General features: G+C 38.7%; 1 pseudogene across 1 annotated transcript; it reads right to left on the bottom strand.

Annotated features, from left to right (window-relative positions):
• Positions 1-15,895: 15,895 nt before the first annotated feature.
• On the bottom strand, positions 15,896-17,805 carry LOC110299893 (annotated as a pseudogene). Its single transcript, XR_002378530.2, has one exon. The product of XR_002378530.2 is annotated as a sentrin-specific protease 2 pseudogene (transcript).
• Positions 17,806-18,233: the final 428 nt, after the last annotated feature.

The raw sequence follows: 18,233 nt of genomic DNA, 5'->3' as shown, positions 1-18,233 counted from the left end.
TCAGAGAGTCCTGTAACATAGTAGTCAAAGGACCTAACCACACCTTTTAATTTTTTGGCCCCCAGTGGGTCAAATAATGTCCATAACTTGATAGTGCTCAGGGGTGTATCTAAAGCTGGTCTCTCTGATGTCATAATAATCTTTAGGCTCCTTGACTGCCACGATCATTGCTCCTTGGGCCATCTGTTTGGTTGTTAGATCTGCGATCTGATTTTCTTTAGCCACAGCATCTTAGGTCTTTCTCTGCAGATGTCAACAGCCCTCTTTGTCTGTATATTGCTCCATACAGTGGCAAAAGCATACCTGCAGTCAGTGTAGACTTTTCTTTTGCCATTTATAGAGCTTGTCTCAAAGTCACAAGTTTAGCTTTCTGGGCCAACGTCCCTTCAGGGAGGCTGCTGGCCTAGATCACTTGCTTTCTGTTCACCACCGTACTGCTGTCCCTGCCTTCTGCTTACCTTTAACCGAGAGGCTACTGCCATCAATGTACCAGCTCGAACTCTCAAGCCAAGGCTGATCTGATCCTTCAGATCATTTCAAGTACCAGTTTTTTTCTGCCAGAATGTCAGTGCAGTGATGAGTAGGTGAAGTCTCAGGCAGTAGTGTGGTGAGATTGAGGACAGCAGGTGGAGCGAAGTGAAGGTCACTCGTTTAGTCAACAAAAACTCTGATGTGTCACAGGAGCGTTGGTTGTCATCCATCAGTTAGGGGGCTTTTGGATAATGCTTTTAAGAGCGTGGGGTGCCACTACAGCTATTTGCTGTCCCAGAGTCAGCTTATCAGTATCCTTAACATGCAGTGTTATGGCAGGAATAGCTTTCAGGCAAGAAAACCACCCGCTGGCAACAGGGTGTAACTTCTTGGATAGGTAAGCCACTGGCCTTTTTCAAAGTCACAAAGTCTGAGTAAGGACTCCTCTGGTGACCCCTGCTCTCTCTTTTACATAAAGAGTGAAAGGCTTGGTTAGGTCAGGCAAAGGCTGGCCATAAGTAGGGTCTTTTTCATTTTTCTAAAGGCTTTATGGTGATCTGGGGTCCACACAAACACTTTTCCTTCCTTGGTTAGGGGGTACAACGGGCAGCTAAAGTCGCCAACCCAGGTATCTAGAGCCTGCAGAAACCAGTGGTGCCCAAGAATTTTCTTACTTGGCTTGGTGTAGTTATAGTATTTTTCTGGCTTCTTTTAGCCACTGTTTTCCACCTCCAAGGGTGTATCTCAAATAGATAACTTGAGTCTGACACAGCTGAGCCTTTTTAGCTGAGGCTCAGTCTTTTGTTGCTCACGTTTCCTGTCTAGAACCTGTCTTTTTTTTTCTCTCCTACCACTGTGGAAAATTTCTTTCTTGTCTACGATCCCTCCTGTTTTCTCTTTCTTTTGCCTCCCGCCTCTCTCTCTCTCTCTCACACACACACTTTTTCTGCCTCTTTCACTAGATTGTGTAACTGTCTCCCTCTTGTAATACACCTTCCAATCTCTGAGGTTTCTTTCTGATATCTGGAGCTGACAGCCTTATGAAGGCCATGGCCACTGAGGCCTTCTGGGCTTCTGAGGTAAGATCAAAGGGAGTGAACCACCTGAAGGCTTCCATAAGCCTTTCAAGGGACATTGAGGGAGGTTTGATTGGCCCCTGCATTACCTCTTACCTTAGCCAAATTAGTGGGCTGTCTTGAGGCACCTTGGAGACCAGAGCCTGGAGATAGATTTTCAAGCTCTCCCTACCTTTGGCCATGTCACAGTCGCAACTGGGGTGAGTCAAAGGGAATCCCATGTCGATCTCATTTTGTAGCTGTGTAGGCCACCCATTGGCTCCTGGGCTATTTTTCTAGCTTCTAACAGAATTCTTTCTCTCTCTTCGGTTGTGAAGAGCATCTGCAACAGCTGTTGACAATCATCTCAAGTAGGCTGATGAGAGAACATAAGGAACTCCACCAACCATGTGAGGCGTTGGGGATCCTGAGAAAATTAGTTTTCTAGTTATAAAGATCAGCAGCGGAAAATGACCAGTACTGAAGGGTTTGAAGTTTGGGCAGGTCCACCAGAGTCCACCTGGACTCTGTGCTCTGCAGCTCCATGTACCCACAGTGGTCCTCCTCCTGCCACCCTGAGGGGTTTAGGGTTCCCCATCGGCAGGGATTGAGGCTGTGGATAATGGGAAGGTTGTGGACTAGGCCACTCAGGAGGCTTCATAGATTTTGGAGGAGCCGATGGGTTTAGCTGGTGGCTCCGATTCAGGAGAAGCCTTCAATTTCTCTTGTAACATGAGAGTACAAACACAATTTTGAGAAGCAAAACCCAATTTTAACAGTGCAAACAATCTATTTTCTTTAAAAATGAACTCCAAAAACATTACTTGCTACAAAGTTTGGCTGCCTGTTCCTGCACACAAACACAAGAAGGTGTAGCTGCCAATACTTCAAAAAGACACTACCCTAAATCTTATCTTTTTAAAATCAGGTTTCTAGGATAAGAATTACATAGAAAATTACACAGTTTAGGCGTATCTTTAGAAACCTGTTTCCATGGGCTGTCTTGTGTTGTATGTTGTAGTTCTAAATTACTCTAACCCAGAGTTACCAGTTTTATGTCAACTTTTTGTTACCAATGGTGCAAATTTCTAATCATAATCTATAACCAAGACATCTAAAACATATTTATACTTTTGAAACTATTCAGAAACAAAAATGAAATGGCCGTATACATTTGCTCATTTAAACCAAACAAAATTCTTAATTTTTCTAGCTGTAATTTTAAGAGAGGAGCACCTTCTCACCTGATGAATCTAATAATCACAAGCCCAGAGATTTTTGTAGGAAAAACAGCCATCTGTTCCCTTACCATAGAACTTGAGAAGCTGCTGGTCCCTATAAGAGCAGCGTTTATAATCAGCTCCTAGCAGGGCTTCTCCAGCCACACTAGATTCTTAACTACAGGTGCAGAGCTCCAAAGACCAATTGATACTGTTTTTTATTTTATTTTATTTCATTTTTTTTTTTTTTACCAAATTATCCCCAGATAGTCAAAGAGTACTGCTTTTCTCGAAACCCATTTTCTCACGTCTCAGGTGTAAACTATCTCTAGTCAGGGTATAAAGCACCTATGAGAATTACCTCCGCTTCTCTAGATTTTCACATAGCTCTAAACACATACACAAAAACACACAAAACAGAAACAGACAGATCCAGACACACTCGACCCTTTCTCATCCTCCACAAGCAGGCAAGAGAATTAGATGATTTTGGAGGGGGAAGCTTCTGCTTCAACAGAACTCGGTCCCTCTGACCAATCTTTGGAGAGGGCCAGGCATCCCTGGCTCTCCTGACTTCCCAGGTCGTCTCCCAGGGTGGCAGCCTGTGGTCCTCCTAGCACGTCTGCCGACCACAGTCCTCCGGTCCTTACGGCCTGAAAGGACAGCTGCAAATACAGACCACACACATTTCAGAAAACCCCATCACCCCATCATCTACAAACACCTTCATCTACTTTTACCTAGATGACCAAAATCAGAGAAACCAAAATCAGGCGGATCTAAACTCAGGCTGATAAGTATCCAAAACTCAGGCTGATCAGTATCCAAAACTCAGGCTGATCCAAACTCAGACTGCGGTGTACTTCAGAAACATAGGACAAGACATAAACAACCCAACACAACAAGCACATGTTCCAATGTTCGTTTCAGAAAACAAACACTCAAAACAGAGACACTGGCCAGCACACACACAAGAGGGGATCCCCATACCTCGAAGTCGGTTCTCGGGTGTGAGGGGTGGTCGCTTTTCCCAGCCCATGCACCAGATGAAAGACCCACAACGTGCGGACTCCCCCACGTTCTGACTCAGGAGAAGTGACACTCCAAATCACACAAGAAACAATCTTGCTGCAAACTGCAAGAGGACTTTTATTCAAGAGTGCTCTCGGGCCCACGGTCATACAACAGGCAGGGGTAGAGGACCATTGCACCTTGAGTAGCTAGGTAAGGGGGTATTTAAAGGAAGAAACCACAACTCAAGGAAGTGGAGGACGTTGATGGAAAATACCAAAGATACCAGTTAAGAGTCCCAAGGAAGTGCAAAGTCACAAGAGTCACAAGGAATACCTGGTAATTGTTCTGGTTATCTCTTAAGACAGTTTCTAAGAGCCCCTAACAATAGCACATTTGCATACTGGGTTCTGGCAATGGTCAGGGTGACTTTCTTTGAATGAACACTCTTTGAACCCTGGAAGCGGGTGGGTGGAGGAATGTCCCTATCTATTTTATGATTAGCATACCTTGGAGCATTAAGTCACAGAGGTCACATTCCCAAGTCTGGGCCTAAAGGCCTAGGATTTTGTTTTTATGTTATACTTTCAGTACCTCATAATGCAGCCTGATTTGGTAATGTATAAGAGTCACCCATATGGTAATGGTTTTGAAGGCATGAAGGGGTCATGAAGAGCAGCTAAGGCTTGGCACTGTGAGAGGCCATGGAAGGCCACTGATAAAAACTCAGCCTCAGTAGCAATGTATGGCCCAGGACTGAACAGGCCATGCAAAGGAGTTGAAGCTTGGCACCATGAAGAGAGTCTATGAGAGGATATTGGTGAAGCCTAGTTGCAGTGGAAAACAGCAGTGTTTTTGAGATGCCAGTACCATGAGATGACCACCAAGAACAGCACAGCAGTGGAGGACAGGCAGCTGGAGTCTAGAAGATGATGTGTGTGCTACAAAGGGCAGAGCTGGAGAAGTGACTCAAGCCTTTGGAGTAGACCAGAAGAACTTGAGTGGATCCCAGACATTGGATGGTTAGAGTTTGATTTTGTTTTTGACTGTGATTGTGTCTTGATATTTTTCCTCTTAAAGAAAGAGAGTATTTTAGAAGAACCCACAGTTAAGAGTCTTAGAATTGTAAAAAGACTTCAAATTTTAAGAGATTTGATATTTTGAAGGGATTGAAATTTTAATATGTAAGAATTTGTAAAGACTGTGGGAGTTTTATTTAGATCTTGGGATGAATAAGAAAGTAAGGATTGAGGCTTAATACAGATGTCTTTGTGTGTCAAGTTGACAAGGAGTCAATTGTACTGGCTGGTATCGTGTGTCAACTTGACACAAGCTGGAGTTATCACAGAGAAAGAAGCCTCAGTTGAAGAAATGCCTCCATGAAATCCAGCTTTAAATCATTTTCTCAATTAGTGATCAAGGGTGGGAGGGCCCTTGTGGGTAGTTCCTACATGTGGAAGTGTAAGGTGAATAAACTCTTTCCTCTCCAACTTCCTTCTTGGTCATGAAATTTTGTGCATGATTTTTTCTACCATGGGTTTTTAAGACAACCCCACAGTGACAATCTTCTTCCAACAAAACCACACCTACTCCTACATGGCTTTACCTATTAATAGAGCCATTCCCCATGGGCCAAGCATTCAAATACATGAGTCTATGGGGGATGGAGCATTCCTATCCAAACCCTCACACAGGTACACTCTTAATTCTCTGGATATTTTTGTAACTCATGCTAGAAAATAATAAAAGCACAGGACTTTCAAAAAGCTTGTGAATAAATAGTGTGTGTTTAAGACTTATAGCCACTAGAAAATGTTTCCCTGAAGAACTTTTGAACTTCACATGCAAATAAATTTCTCAGAGGAAGAAAGGAAGTCATTTATTGTATTCTAATTATTTTGAGACATTAACAGGTTTTGTAGACAAAGAATATGCCACATCATAACCAGTTAATGATTGCTTCCTGTATAGACCACATGGCTACCCTACAAAGATAGTGACCTTCCAGGGGTAACTGAAAAGAGTTCAGTAAGTATGAAAAGGAAGAAGTCATTTCAAGTAGGGAGAATGAAGCAAGCATGATGCTAGGAAGCCTTCACAGTCCTAGGATGTGAAAGCATCTGACCAGGGAGGTCCACAGTTCTGGAGGCAACGTTCAAGCCTTGGCCAGCCGAAGAGAGAAAGCCCTGCTGATAGTAGAGATTCAGCATCCATTGATCATCTTCCCTTACAGAAATATAGGTGACAAAATCAACCCACTTATAAAAATACTCAAGACATTTTTGTGTAAATATACAGAGATGAGAGCAACATTTACCAGAGCAGATCAGTCATTATGAATAGATATACAATTACAGCAGGGTTTATGTGTCAAAATCAATCCTGAAGATATAAAACAGGTTTCTTCATACAGAAACACTATTTTAAATGAGTAATTGATTTCATTTCACAAAAAGAAAATGTGCACATTGTCAGGTGAGAATTCTTTGAGAAATACACCTAATGACTACAGAGTCATTTTTTTAATGGAAAAATGTCCCTTCAACACAAATGAATTCCATTTTCAGATCCAAGCTACATTCTTTCTTCTGTATCCTCTTAGCTAATTAAATAACTTGTCCTCTGATTTCACCTAAAATAATTTAATATTAAAATTATTATTAATCCTGTATGTAATAAAAATGAGACTGAATTTTTACCAGGTTAAAACTGTAAATTTAAAACTGTTATAACATCTGCCTAATTTTAAAACTAGAAAATATTCTTTTGTTTAATAATCAGTCACTTGAACATAATGATTTATCCCTATTCCCATTTTAAAACTATGTAGAAAATTTGATTTTTAGGCAAGCCCATGTAACCAAATGTGGAGTACATTTTAAATAACCAAATGAACTAATATCTTATTAATAACTCTCTTTTCCTTTCTTATATAAACATCGTATATACTAAGTGGAATTAAAAGTGTGTTAAATTTCCGTAGGAATTTGAAAGTGGAGATGCTACAGACTTTATACCTAGCGCTTTGATGTGCTCATAAAGTGAGCCCTATGCTCTCAAAAGATACAGAGAAACTAAATAAAACAGTAATATAAACCTTACAAGAATCAGATGTGTGACCAGTAAAAATAAGTCTTTTATGCTCTCTGAACTTTCTTCTATCATTGAAAGTCATGTAACTTTTGAGTTGATAAAATATCAAGAAATTGTCTTTTGGGAAATCTAAAAATGAACTTGATTTTTTATCACCAAATTTAGTAAAGATTTATATTAAACATTTTTAAATGATCTGATTTTAGGTTACAGAGCTGATAATTTAGAGTATGTTTCTTCATTGGAAAGCTCGCATCAATATTTTATTGGTCCCAGGTTCCTTAAAATTAATTTTGTAATATCCAGTTTTTGTGTTGGTCACCTATTTTTGAAAATTGTAAATTTTAACAACCTTGACTTCCAAAACAAAGTCATCCCAAACACACATAAATACTTAGGAGGCAAGATGTATATCATACATGGAATCAATGCTTTTTCTTAACAATACTCAAGGAGGGAAACCACTTTCAAGCCATTGCCTAAAAGATGAATAGAACCATGAAAATAAGCTAGTTTGTTTACAATGTATGTCATGTTTTGATAGATGCAACCCAGATTAGGACATTGGAGAAAGAATATTCTTTTTCTGAGATGATTCATTGAGTCATTGGAGAGTTTATTTTAGCCATCAGGCAAGTTATTCCCAATCTGGATCCTACAGATATTTTTACATGAGAATGTGAAAAACAAAATAAAGGTAGTTAAGAGTGTCAAATGGTATTATTAATGTAAGTCAATGTGAAAAAAAAAATTCCTTGGAATTCCAGCTTAAGTGGCAGCCTAGAAAGTGAACATGGAGATTGGACATAAAACACTGGTTCACAACCTTGATAAACTCAGAGAACTTACTGGTAAGAAATATGGAAAGATTTTGAAGTGCTAATCCAAGAACGTGTAAATATTTTTTAATATTTTCAGAAGTTAAAATTTATCCTAAAAATAAAAGAAAACCATTAACATTTTTTAAATATTTTTAGAGGAGACCTATATATATTGAGGATAATTAAGAGGAACTGATAGGGTGGAAACCACTTTAAGATATTAAAATTCTAACCAAAAAAAAACCCAAAACAAAACAAAACAAAAAAAAGGGTGTAATATGAAGGCCTTAATTCTATAACAGGAGAAGGTCAGGACATTGACAAGCTCTACAGAGTACATTTGAGTAGCCTGTGTTCACGAGCATGTATAACGGAAGGAAACCAGATTCCCAGAGGGTACCTGATGGTCAGATTTGGAAAGCTAGTTAAAGAGTAGCATAATTGATGGAGATGATCTTTGATAATGAATAATGGATTACAAGGAAAAAGATGAAGTCTGTTTAGGGCACAGTTTCTTGAGAAAAAAATTTCAGATCAGCAGAAAAAAAGTTATGTAATTAATTAACATTGTGAAATACTGATCTAAAGTTTATTTTAAAAAAGTGGTTGGTGACCATAAAATAGAGATTTTTCCATAGACCAGTTATTGAAGTCACATAAATAAATAAAATTATTCTGCCTCTGAATGTATTTTAAGGAGTAAGAAGATGAAAAAAATAATTAAAACATTCAAAGGCTTACTTATTAATTTTAAAAATGTTTATATAATCTGCACGTTATATTAGTTAGCTAATAAACAAAGTTATTTGTGGATTAATTTATGGATTAAAACATTCCTAGTGCTTGTAAAATTTTGATCAAACCACTGCATATTGAGTCTATAACAGTCCCTAACTTTGATTCACTATATTTTTGAAAGTAAAGAAGTAAATACTTGTCTGATTCAACTAAAAGAGTGGTAATATCATAATCAAAGTATTGGAAACACTCTGTAGTTATTGAAAACTTTAGCTGAAATAAATTTATCATTTCAAGTTTAAAGAAATAAAAGAATGAAATGTTACCACCCAGGAGTCTACTTATGTATGAAGAGGATGGAACATGTCCAAAGAGAAATTCTATGCCAAAGAAGGCCCAGAAAGTACATTCTGAGTTCTTCTGCAGTAGAGGAAAAATGAAAGCCAATTATTCTAAGGCAGATGATTCAGGGAACCAAGGAGGAGGACTAGTTTAATTGATGAAAATGAGGCAGGGTTCTCAAGAAATACTTGAGAATGTTAGAGAACAAGAGAAGTTAACAATAGACTAGTTTAAATTCTGAATGTCTGTTTAAATAGTCATCTCAAGCACAATTATCCACATCTCATTTGTCTCCAGTTCACCTGTGATTTCTGCCACTTTTATTACCCCCCCCCAAACCTGTTGTTAAAAACCACAGTGCCAGTAATTAGATGATCTAACTAAGCTCCTTAAGTGCAGAAGAGACAATAAAATTCTGCCAGGACAGGAGACTCCCTACCAGACAAATATGCATCAGTGTTAGTGATTCATACATTTTCATTAAAGAAGGTATAGATATAAATGGGAGGCTAAAGAATTCTCTAGATTGAAAAGTATCCCTCATAGAAAACATCATTTAGTGTGGTCCTCTTATTAGGTTCTCTTTCTCCAAAACAAAATTCCCTCAAGACACACATTTTTAAATTCAATTACATTCTTAATATAGTCCTTCTGGTTTCTATTTCATAGACACAAGTTTAGCGAGCCATATCCCTTCTCTAAATTTTGAGACTAGCCCCTGATTCACAAAAAAGTGGAGACATGCTGGTTTCTCCATTTCTTAACCATTCATATAACATTCACCAGAAAGGCCTTTTGCTTATATCCGACATGTCATGAACCTCTCCAGACATAGTATGGCATAGTCTGAGTTATTATCATCCTTTCTAATAGTTGCATGAAGGATTCTAAGAAAATACTGATGTAAAAATACCTGTATCTAATAAGCCATTCTCTTCCAGCAGCTAGTTTCCTTGTTGTCAAATTGAAACAAAATTTTTGAATATTCAATACCATTCCATTCTGATGTGGAAAAGCACTTTCTGTAAGAAAGTCTCCCTTCCTAGCAAATGAAACCCCTTAGCTACATCATGCCTCCATTAACACTAACTGCTACTACCAAGTGCTATCTACACAGAAAGCAAGGTTGTGAAAACATACGGCTGTGCTTGCATCTTGGCCGTATGCTTTCCAGTTTGGACAAGTTAACAATATTTCTTTGCACCACCTGTAAAAAAATGGTAAGACATTTGGTGGTAGGCCATGCTTTTGTTTTGTAGAAAAACTTTACCTGTGCTTATTCTTGACAACTCAGAGCCCTGAATTTCCCATACCTGAATCGGTTGGCTCATGCCCAGATCTTGGCTACACAGTTTCATTACTGCATTTCAATTGGAACTCCTCAATTCTGAAAAGCTTTTTCTCATCACCCTCTAGATGGGTCTTAACTTCAGAGACTTTTATGTGCATTTATTTATTTATTTATTTATTTATTTAATTTATTTGGATTTTTCTTTTCACCTTAGGATTGAGAAACTGGAAAATTTCCTTCCTAAACAGTGAGAATAAGATCTAATTAATTATCATTTCCATATTTGGAAAAAAAACCAAATCGTGTCTGTGGATCTTGTTTAATCTCCGAGAAGAATATTCTCAGTTGTTAATGGGTAGGATGGGACATCATGGTGAAAGGACAGTGTTGATATTGATTATAAAGACATCTGTGTCTAGAATTGAAGGAGAAAGAATAATTCTGGACTTGACATAACAGAAAATAAAAGAAGGGAAGAAGAAAATAACACAAACACAGTGAGCCTTTATGTGATTAGATATCTCTCTATAGTAATTGAACAGGGGAAATAATGTAATGTGAAACTAATGTTTAAAAAGTTTCATTTAAATTATTCATTGAAACTGGAATTCATTGAAACTGACGTGGCCTCTCAATTTTGTATTGTCATATGACCTCCTTTAACTTATCCAAACATTCCTTTCCCTTAAATAATTTATATGAATCAACCTAAATTATATTTCAAAAATTAAGTATCACCAAGCTTTTGATGGGGCTAAAGATTTCTCAAGTACTGAAAATGAAGAAAGACATTACAACTAAAATACACATTAAAACAAACATTGGAAAAATTAAAAGAGAGGAGGAATTTAGAGGAGATAGTTATGTCAATTATCTTCTAATCCTACTACAGAATATGTGTTTGCCCAAGTTTCTAAGTGTGCGATAAGCTAATTCATATATAAGGACAGATTGTGTGTGTGTGTGTGTGTGTGTGTGTGTGTGTGTGTGTGTGTGAGAGAGAGAGAGAGAGAGAGAGAGAAAGAGAGAGAGAGAGAACCATCAGTCTATTGGGACATCTTAGGGGAAACCAGTAAACACAACAAGCAGAGGAAAGCTTTGCTAGGCAAAGAATGAATTTATGGTATACTCTTTGCTACTTATCCTGTCCAGGTTTTATATCTAGAAGCTCAGTTTTATTTCCTACCTACAAGTTTTAGATCCTTAAAAAAAAATCTAGTAACCACATTCCCGGACATTTGACAAATATAATAACTATTACATTAGTCATCCAAAAGGAGATACACATTTCTAGCATTTTGTGTACATATGCCTGTCTATGAGTTTGTGCTTCTCACTGTGTTTGCATGTATGTGTGGAGGTTACACATCTTCCACCTTATTTTGGAGGATGGGGCCTCTCACTGAATCTGAAGCTCACTGACACAGCTATTCTGGCTAGCTAGCAAGCCCCAAGCATCCTTTGTCTTTACATCCTTGGTGCTGAGATACAGGAACCTCCGGTCGTAACTGGAAGATTTTCTGGAGCTTAAAACTCAGATTCTCATGCTTTTTTAGTCAGCCGTTTGCCAACTGAGCCATATCCCAAGGCCTCTTCACAAACCTCTTTTCCTTTCCATTTTTCAATGTCAAATTGCATGATGAATGACTATTGTCTGATATACTCTTGAATTATATCCCACCCAGCCATATCCAGAACTGCCTGCCACACTTAAACCAGAATCCTTTGCCAACCTGATGCCCATTCCTTGATCTCTATGTAGTGCCAAAGTTCTGTTCCCAATATCTCACTGCCAGAGCTGACACTTGTATTTTCAGCCATTACCACCCAGCTCCATAATGCCATATTTCAGAAATTTAAGTATACTTGAATTCCCTCTCTTCATCCCTTTTCTGACCTCTGATCCTTAAATTGTCTTGCTTTTACTTCAACATATTTCCTATGTATAATATTCTGATTTTAATAATTTAAGATTTTTAAGAGTAAATCTTATTTTGTAATATTACCTGTTGTCAAGGACAGTGGAGTGTCATCTTCACAAACATTATCTGCACAGGCTAAATGTGAAATAATAAGTAGAATTTCTATGTAAATTGTGTTGTACTTCTAGGGTTCTATGATGCAAGACTTGGCACTTGAGATGGAAGATAAGAACAATGCCTTAAAATAAAATAATGTCTTTAATCTATGAACATTGCCAATTAAAACATAAAGCAACATACACAGAGCCTATCAGCATATCAGAAGTCTAATTGCACAGTCGGTCCATCAGCAATGTTTTAACACTTGATTTATTTCCTGTTCAATTTGTTCAATAAGGCAAGAGATAATTGGTTTTCCAAGTAAGTGTTAAAGTACAAAGCTCTATCTTTATTAAGTGGAGACTGTGCTTAATATGCACCAGTGAATTACAAGTCTGTGTAAAGGTCACTAGTGTGAGATTGCAGGCCACTGTTGACAAATCACAGCTCTGACTTGGCACTAATATGGCCAATAACCAAAAATTAGCCAAACTACGATTTCATAACAAGAAATGAATATATGAAATTTAAAACTCACAAAACCCCCGAAACAAAATATATTTAAAGAGACCATTATAATCAATGTATGATATCTTTCAAATGTATTATATTTCTTTAAGAAGAATTTACTTTTTCACATAGCTAAAAAAAAAGTCACATACTAGTAGATATTTATGTTGCTGTGACTGATTGATTGATTGACTGATTGATCTAACAGAGTTTACCATTTTTGTGTCACGCTACTATGTGGTACAGCAGGACATTTAATGTGATATTTTGACCATATAAATGACAAATTAAAGACATTATCACTCAACCTAATGTGTATTAAAATTGTACTAGACTACTCTAAGAACACAAAAGAATCAAAAGCAGTAGTTTTTATTTTATCATTTTCTATGGTCTATTTTTAACTTAAACACTAGCAGCAGTAATGCTGTTTTTCATTACTGTCAAATGTGATTCTCAAGAAATATCACTTGGCAAGAGAAATGCCATTCAGGGAGCAATATTTACATTCTTGGTAGAAAAAGGCTATATTTTGGATATTTTTTTGAGGAGTGCAATATATCATCTGCAGTAGATTTTATAGCTAGATGTCCCTAGTTAATGTCTCAGCAAATACTGCCACCACCGTCCTTCATTCTGGGAGTGAGCTATATGTTGCCAATAGAAGCACCAAAAATGGAAGTCTGCTAATTTCCAGGAACTATAGACTGATCTCTCTCTCTCTCTCTTTCTTCTCTCTCTCTCTCACACACACACACCACACACCACACACACACACACACACACACACAAAGATGAACTTGTACATTTGAAAGTAATACTTTGCACACAAAAACATTAGCAAACAAACAAACAAAAATATGTGGAAGAGACCTAAATGCCACCTAAAGTGGAAATGATGATTTAATGTTGTTTTATTGCATAATTGACATTTTGCATTTTAATAGATCATTTTCTCACAATAAACCAACCTGTCTTTGAGATGTTGTATTTACACTCATGATGCTGATGTTTCTCAGAGCATGATGTTTCTTGGTGGCAAGTTTAGCTACACTGCTTTGGTTCCCCAGCAGGTACTGCTTACAGCCTCCAGGAGCTCTTTGAATTCTCAAATGAACCCCCCCCCCACCCCACACACACACAGGAACACACTTGTACCATGACTAGGTCAAAGGTTAGGCACTTCTAAAGATTCCCCTGCTAACAAACACTCCGCTCTGCTACTCCTGAGACTCCTAAAACTTCCCCTGCTACCCCAGGCCCAATCGGGAAGTGGCCAATGGCCACTTACCTGAATTCTTACATGGCTGGTAGGCTTTCTATCCTGCAGCTGTTATATCCCATCCTTCTCCTCCTAGTCATAGTAGTTCTTTCTCTCCTTCCTTTCAGTGTAAATCCTACCTCAGTCTACCTAGTCAATGGTTTTGGCTCTTTACTGGTCAATCAAAAAACAATTGGGGGCAAGGACCCTCAGTGTTTGGACATGCAGATTCCTGACATGGTGGATGGATTAAACCAATGCAGTAGAACCAATTCCCAACACATGGAGACAACTTATAGCAAACTAGATTGTAGGGATTCATTTGATCCAAATTAATGGGTCTGTTAGTCTGAAACTAACATCAACAGGCAGTTCCCTGAGAGTCCTGGCTAAAAATCTCCCTTGCTTCTCACTAGCACCTGATTTTATCATCAATTCTTTGCATTCTGTTGAAGCTCAGTTACTCCATGTTCTCCATTTATCAATGTATGTGTTCTCTTTGCGAGTATGCCTGTGCCTACCATTCCTCTTCCTATGAGGATGACTCCAATATTGGGATAAGACACCATCATCTTCTAACAGCGGTCATGCAGTCATATGCTGTAGGGATCAGTCCTTTCCTTCATGTTCATTGAATATGAGAATAATCCCAATCACTGGTGTGCACAATGTATCTAAGGCTTAAGCTGGTGAGTCACACCCTCAACACCTGCTTCTTAGGTCACCTCACAAACCAGGTTTTATTACTATGCCATGAAAGAGACACCAGATATTTTGAAATGTTTAAATAGATTTAAACTTTATTAAGTAAAGATTGCATAAACACAACCATAAGATAATGAATAGAAAAGTTAAAACTATCACATGTAAAATAGATTATTACATAATTGGCAGTTTCAACTGTAAATACTAAATCCTCAATTTTCCACAGTGGGAATATTAATCTAATGAGAAAAAAAATCTCAATTTCATCTTAATATATACCAAAACTTAAGAAAAAAGTTTAAAATGAATAGGACTCTTCAAAAAAAATTCAATACAGCAATAAATGGGGTTTGTATTCAATGAGACCTGAGATAGAAATGTACATTTGCCATTATAGTTGTCAAATCAACTTCCAAAACTAAGGCAGGTCTGGAAAAGAATGAGTCTTTAAATGACCATGGTGCTTTTCTTACTAGTCCTCGAGTCCAGTCAGTAGTTTGGCTGTAGTTCTACATCCTGTAGAGGCCCAGCAGAGTACAGTGCTGCAGAAGAGCACCAGTCTGTGCAACTCATTTTCATTTCTCATACTATTTTCAAACTTTAAAAAAAAACCATTAAAACAAAACCAAAACACCACCATCGCCTGCTTTAATTTAACAGCATACAAGTCCAGCATTAGAGATGCTAGTGAAGGGCTTCTTCCTCTTCCTGCCGATGTCCCTCCTGATCTTCAACAGGAAATGGCACCATGATGGGCATTCCTTTCAGAAACAGACACTTCAAACAAGGACTGGAGGATGGGAAATGACAATGGCCAAGGTTTGCAAGTGAGTTAAGGAAAATAATCAGTGGAGTGGGGTCAGGAGGACAAAAAGCAAACAAACAAACAAACAAACAAAAACAGACAAAAACAAAAAAAACCAACACCCAAAACACAAACAACAAAAACAAAACATAAAAAAACATAAAACAAAAACAAAACCCAAAACAAAAACAAAAAAATGTAAAACAAAAACCAAAATTAAACAAAACACAGACAAAAAAACCAAAATCACACAAAAAAACCAGAAATCACAAACAAAACACAAAAAACACAAGAAATAAAAAGCAAAAACACCAAAACAAAACAAAACACACACAAAAAAAGCAAAAACAAAAAAGAAAACCAAACAGGAAAAAAAAATACCCAAAACTCAATGAAACATTAAACAAAGAGAAAACAAACAACCCCCCCACAAAAAAAAAAAAACGCAAGCAAAAAAAAAAAAAAGACAAAATAAAATAAAAAAACATGAATTCATTTAATTTCAGCATCAAAACAGTGTTTCTTGAACACGTGGTCTCCTGTGGTTGGGCAACAGCAGTTTCTAAGCTTGCAATAGTTGCATGCATCCTAGAGATGGCATTAGGGCATCAGTCTCACATCCCACATTAGGACTATATTGAAGACAGGGCTTTATCCAATGAGACAGNTGTTTTAAATCTCTTCAACTCATCCTACCTGAGATATTAGAAACAGTGATGGAAAAGTTCAGGGATGGGGACCATAGCAACCAGGTGGATGTTGTTACANTAATTGACTGTGCAGGATTTCCCAGACCATCCTCTTCCTGAAGGTGGGCATGTGTTGCTGAGAAAAGGTCAGAGGCTGGTCCCTAGAGATGTAATCTGCATATTTACAGGTAAACATTCCACAGTCACTCCCATTCATTTGCAGAGGAATCTCCTCTGATGTCATACTGTACTGCTTCCACTCCAAAGGGTCCAGCTCAATGTTCCTGCGTGTCTTGCTCTCATCTTGTAAATATTGGAAGATGGTCTCACAGATAGACTTCCCTGTCTGTCCCATGGAATCGAGGTATNCAATACTTTGTTTTCTTATATCGATTACCACCAGGCTCCAATGTAACCTCTGGTGAATAGGCACCAAGATGAGTTCTTTCTCAAAGAGGTTGATGCCGCGAGTCCATCTTTTCACGGAACTGTAACCACTATGCTTTAGCTTGGGGTAAAAGAAAGTGCTAAAGACATGAAGAGCCGGATAGCCTTGGTTTTCATTTCTCTCAACCAGAAGGTTCATGTAGAAATTGATGACCTCATCATTGAGCCACTGACCGTTCTCCAGGGTCTGGATATCGCCTCTGGTGATTTGTAACTTGAATCTGGAACTTAGGATTTCCTCTTGGGGTCCTGGACCCAGTGCATTCTCAATTTCCTTCTCCATGTTCTCTGTAACATCAAGAATTTGATCCATTTCTCTGCCCTTTTCTTGGTCTCTGAGAGGCTTTTTCTCTGCTGCAAGTACTGCCATCTTGTTGGGGAGTAAGCTATTGCCTCTGCCACTATCCAGGATGATCTGAGCCTGTGTTCCCAGATCCAAGCTGTCCCCCCTTCTTCCTTCACCCTTTACATGACCTTTAGTCTCTGTAAAAGCTTTCTCCTCAGAACAACACTTCTCTCTCTCCTCTGGTGAAAGAGGTTCTTTTGGAGCCACAACAGTTGATGGTTCTGGCTCTCTAAGAGTTGTTTCTGATCCATGACTGTCTTCTGACTNGCCCCCTTTGATCTTCCCGGCCTTTATAAGGATTTGCTTAAGGTTTTGAAGCAACCTTCTTTTCTCTTCCTTTTGGGGGCTTTGATCGTTTTCCTGGATGGCGGAATAGGGCCGCTTGCGACCCTTGCCACCATCAGCAGGCGCCCTCCCTGTCACAGCCTGCTCTGGAGGACCTTCTGTCAACTCTAGGGGTTTTCGTTGGATTGGAGTCTCTCCCTGGGGTTTCCGTACCTGACCCTTGCTAGGCTGTTCTATAGGAAGCTTTAGGTCTTGAGGCTCCTGAGGGGTCATCTTCTGAGCCTTGCCGGGCTCCTTAAATACCATCGTTGTTCCATCCTGGCATTTCCTATTTGGATCTTGTCCCAAAGCTTCAGAATCTATCTCTGTAATACTTTCATCTTGGTGTTTTCTTTTTCGCCCTTTTTCTGAAGCTTCGGGCTTCATCTCCATCACACGCTGTTTAGGTTGCTTGGACTGCTTTTGTGAGGGTGTTGTCTCTGGTATAGTAGTGCTCTTTCACTTTCCAAGCAAAAGCAACCTTATGCCTGGGTTGTTCACCGAAGAATCACTTCTTCCAGTAGATGGTTGGTTAAAGTTCGCAAACCTATGAGGCTCCTTTATACACAGTTGACTTTGCAGGTCAGGGTCAATCAAAGATTGGAGATAATTAAGCAGACCGATTGGTGAATAATCAAGAGCTTGGCAGTTCACCAGGGGTCCACTCTGGACAACTCCGAGGAGTTCTAAGGATACTTCCTTAGAAGTATCCTTCTTGGGTGCTGTAACCAGCTAAATAGCGAAAATATCAAAATTGGACTAATCGTCCTAGTTAATCACTAGTAAGACTAGTAGCTAACACTTCGGAGGCAACCTCACGAATGATGTTGAACTCAGAGGGTTGCCCCTAGACATAGCCTTCAAGGTTCCAGAGCTGCTTGTGATGTCACCTGAAAGGACACTAAGCAACGTTTATGGAGGGTGGAAGCCCTCCGCAACTCCAACTTGGTCCAGGGTTTCAAGGCTGTCCTTTGCCCGAGTGGCAAGTTTGAATGTATTGATATATATAACAGTTCTTCGGCTAAACACAGGGTTACTTAACTAAATGCTCTCAGCATAGTTCAGCTGGTCCTGACTAGTATG

The sequence above is a fragment of the Mus caroli genome, chromosome 1 (assembly GCF_900094665.2).
Source record: "Mus caroli chromosome 1, CAROLI_EIJ_v1.1, whole genome shotgun sequence".
NCBI classification, from domain to species: domain Eukaryota; kingdom Metazoa; phylum Chordata; class Mammalia; order Rodentia; family Muridae; genus Mus; species Mus caroli.
Note: the sequence above shows the minus strand (reverse complement) of the source record. Positions and strands in the feature narration are given on the sequence as shown.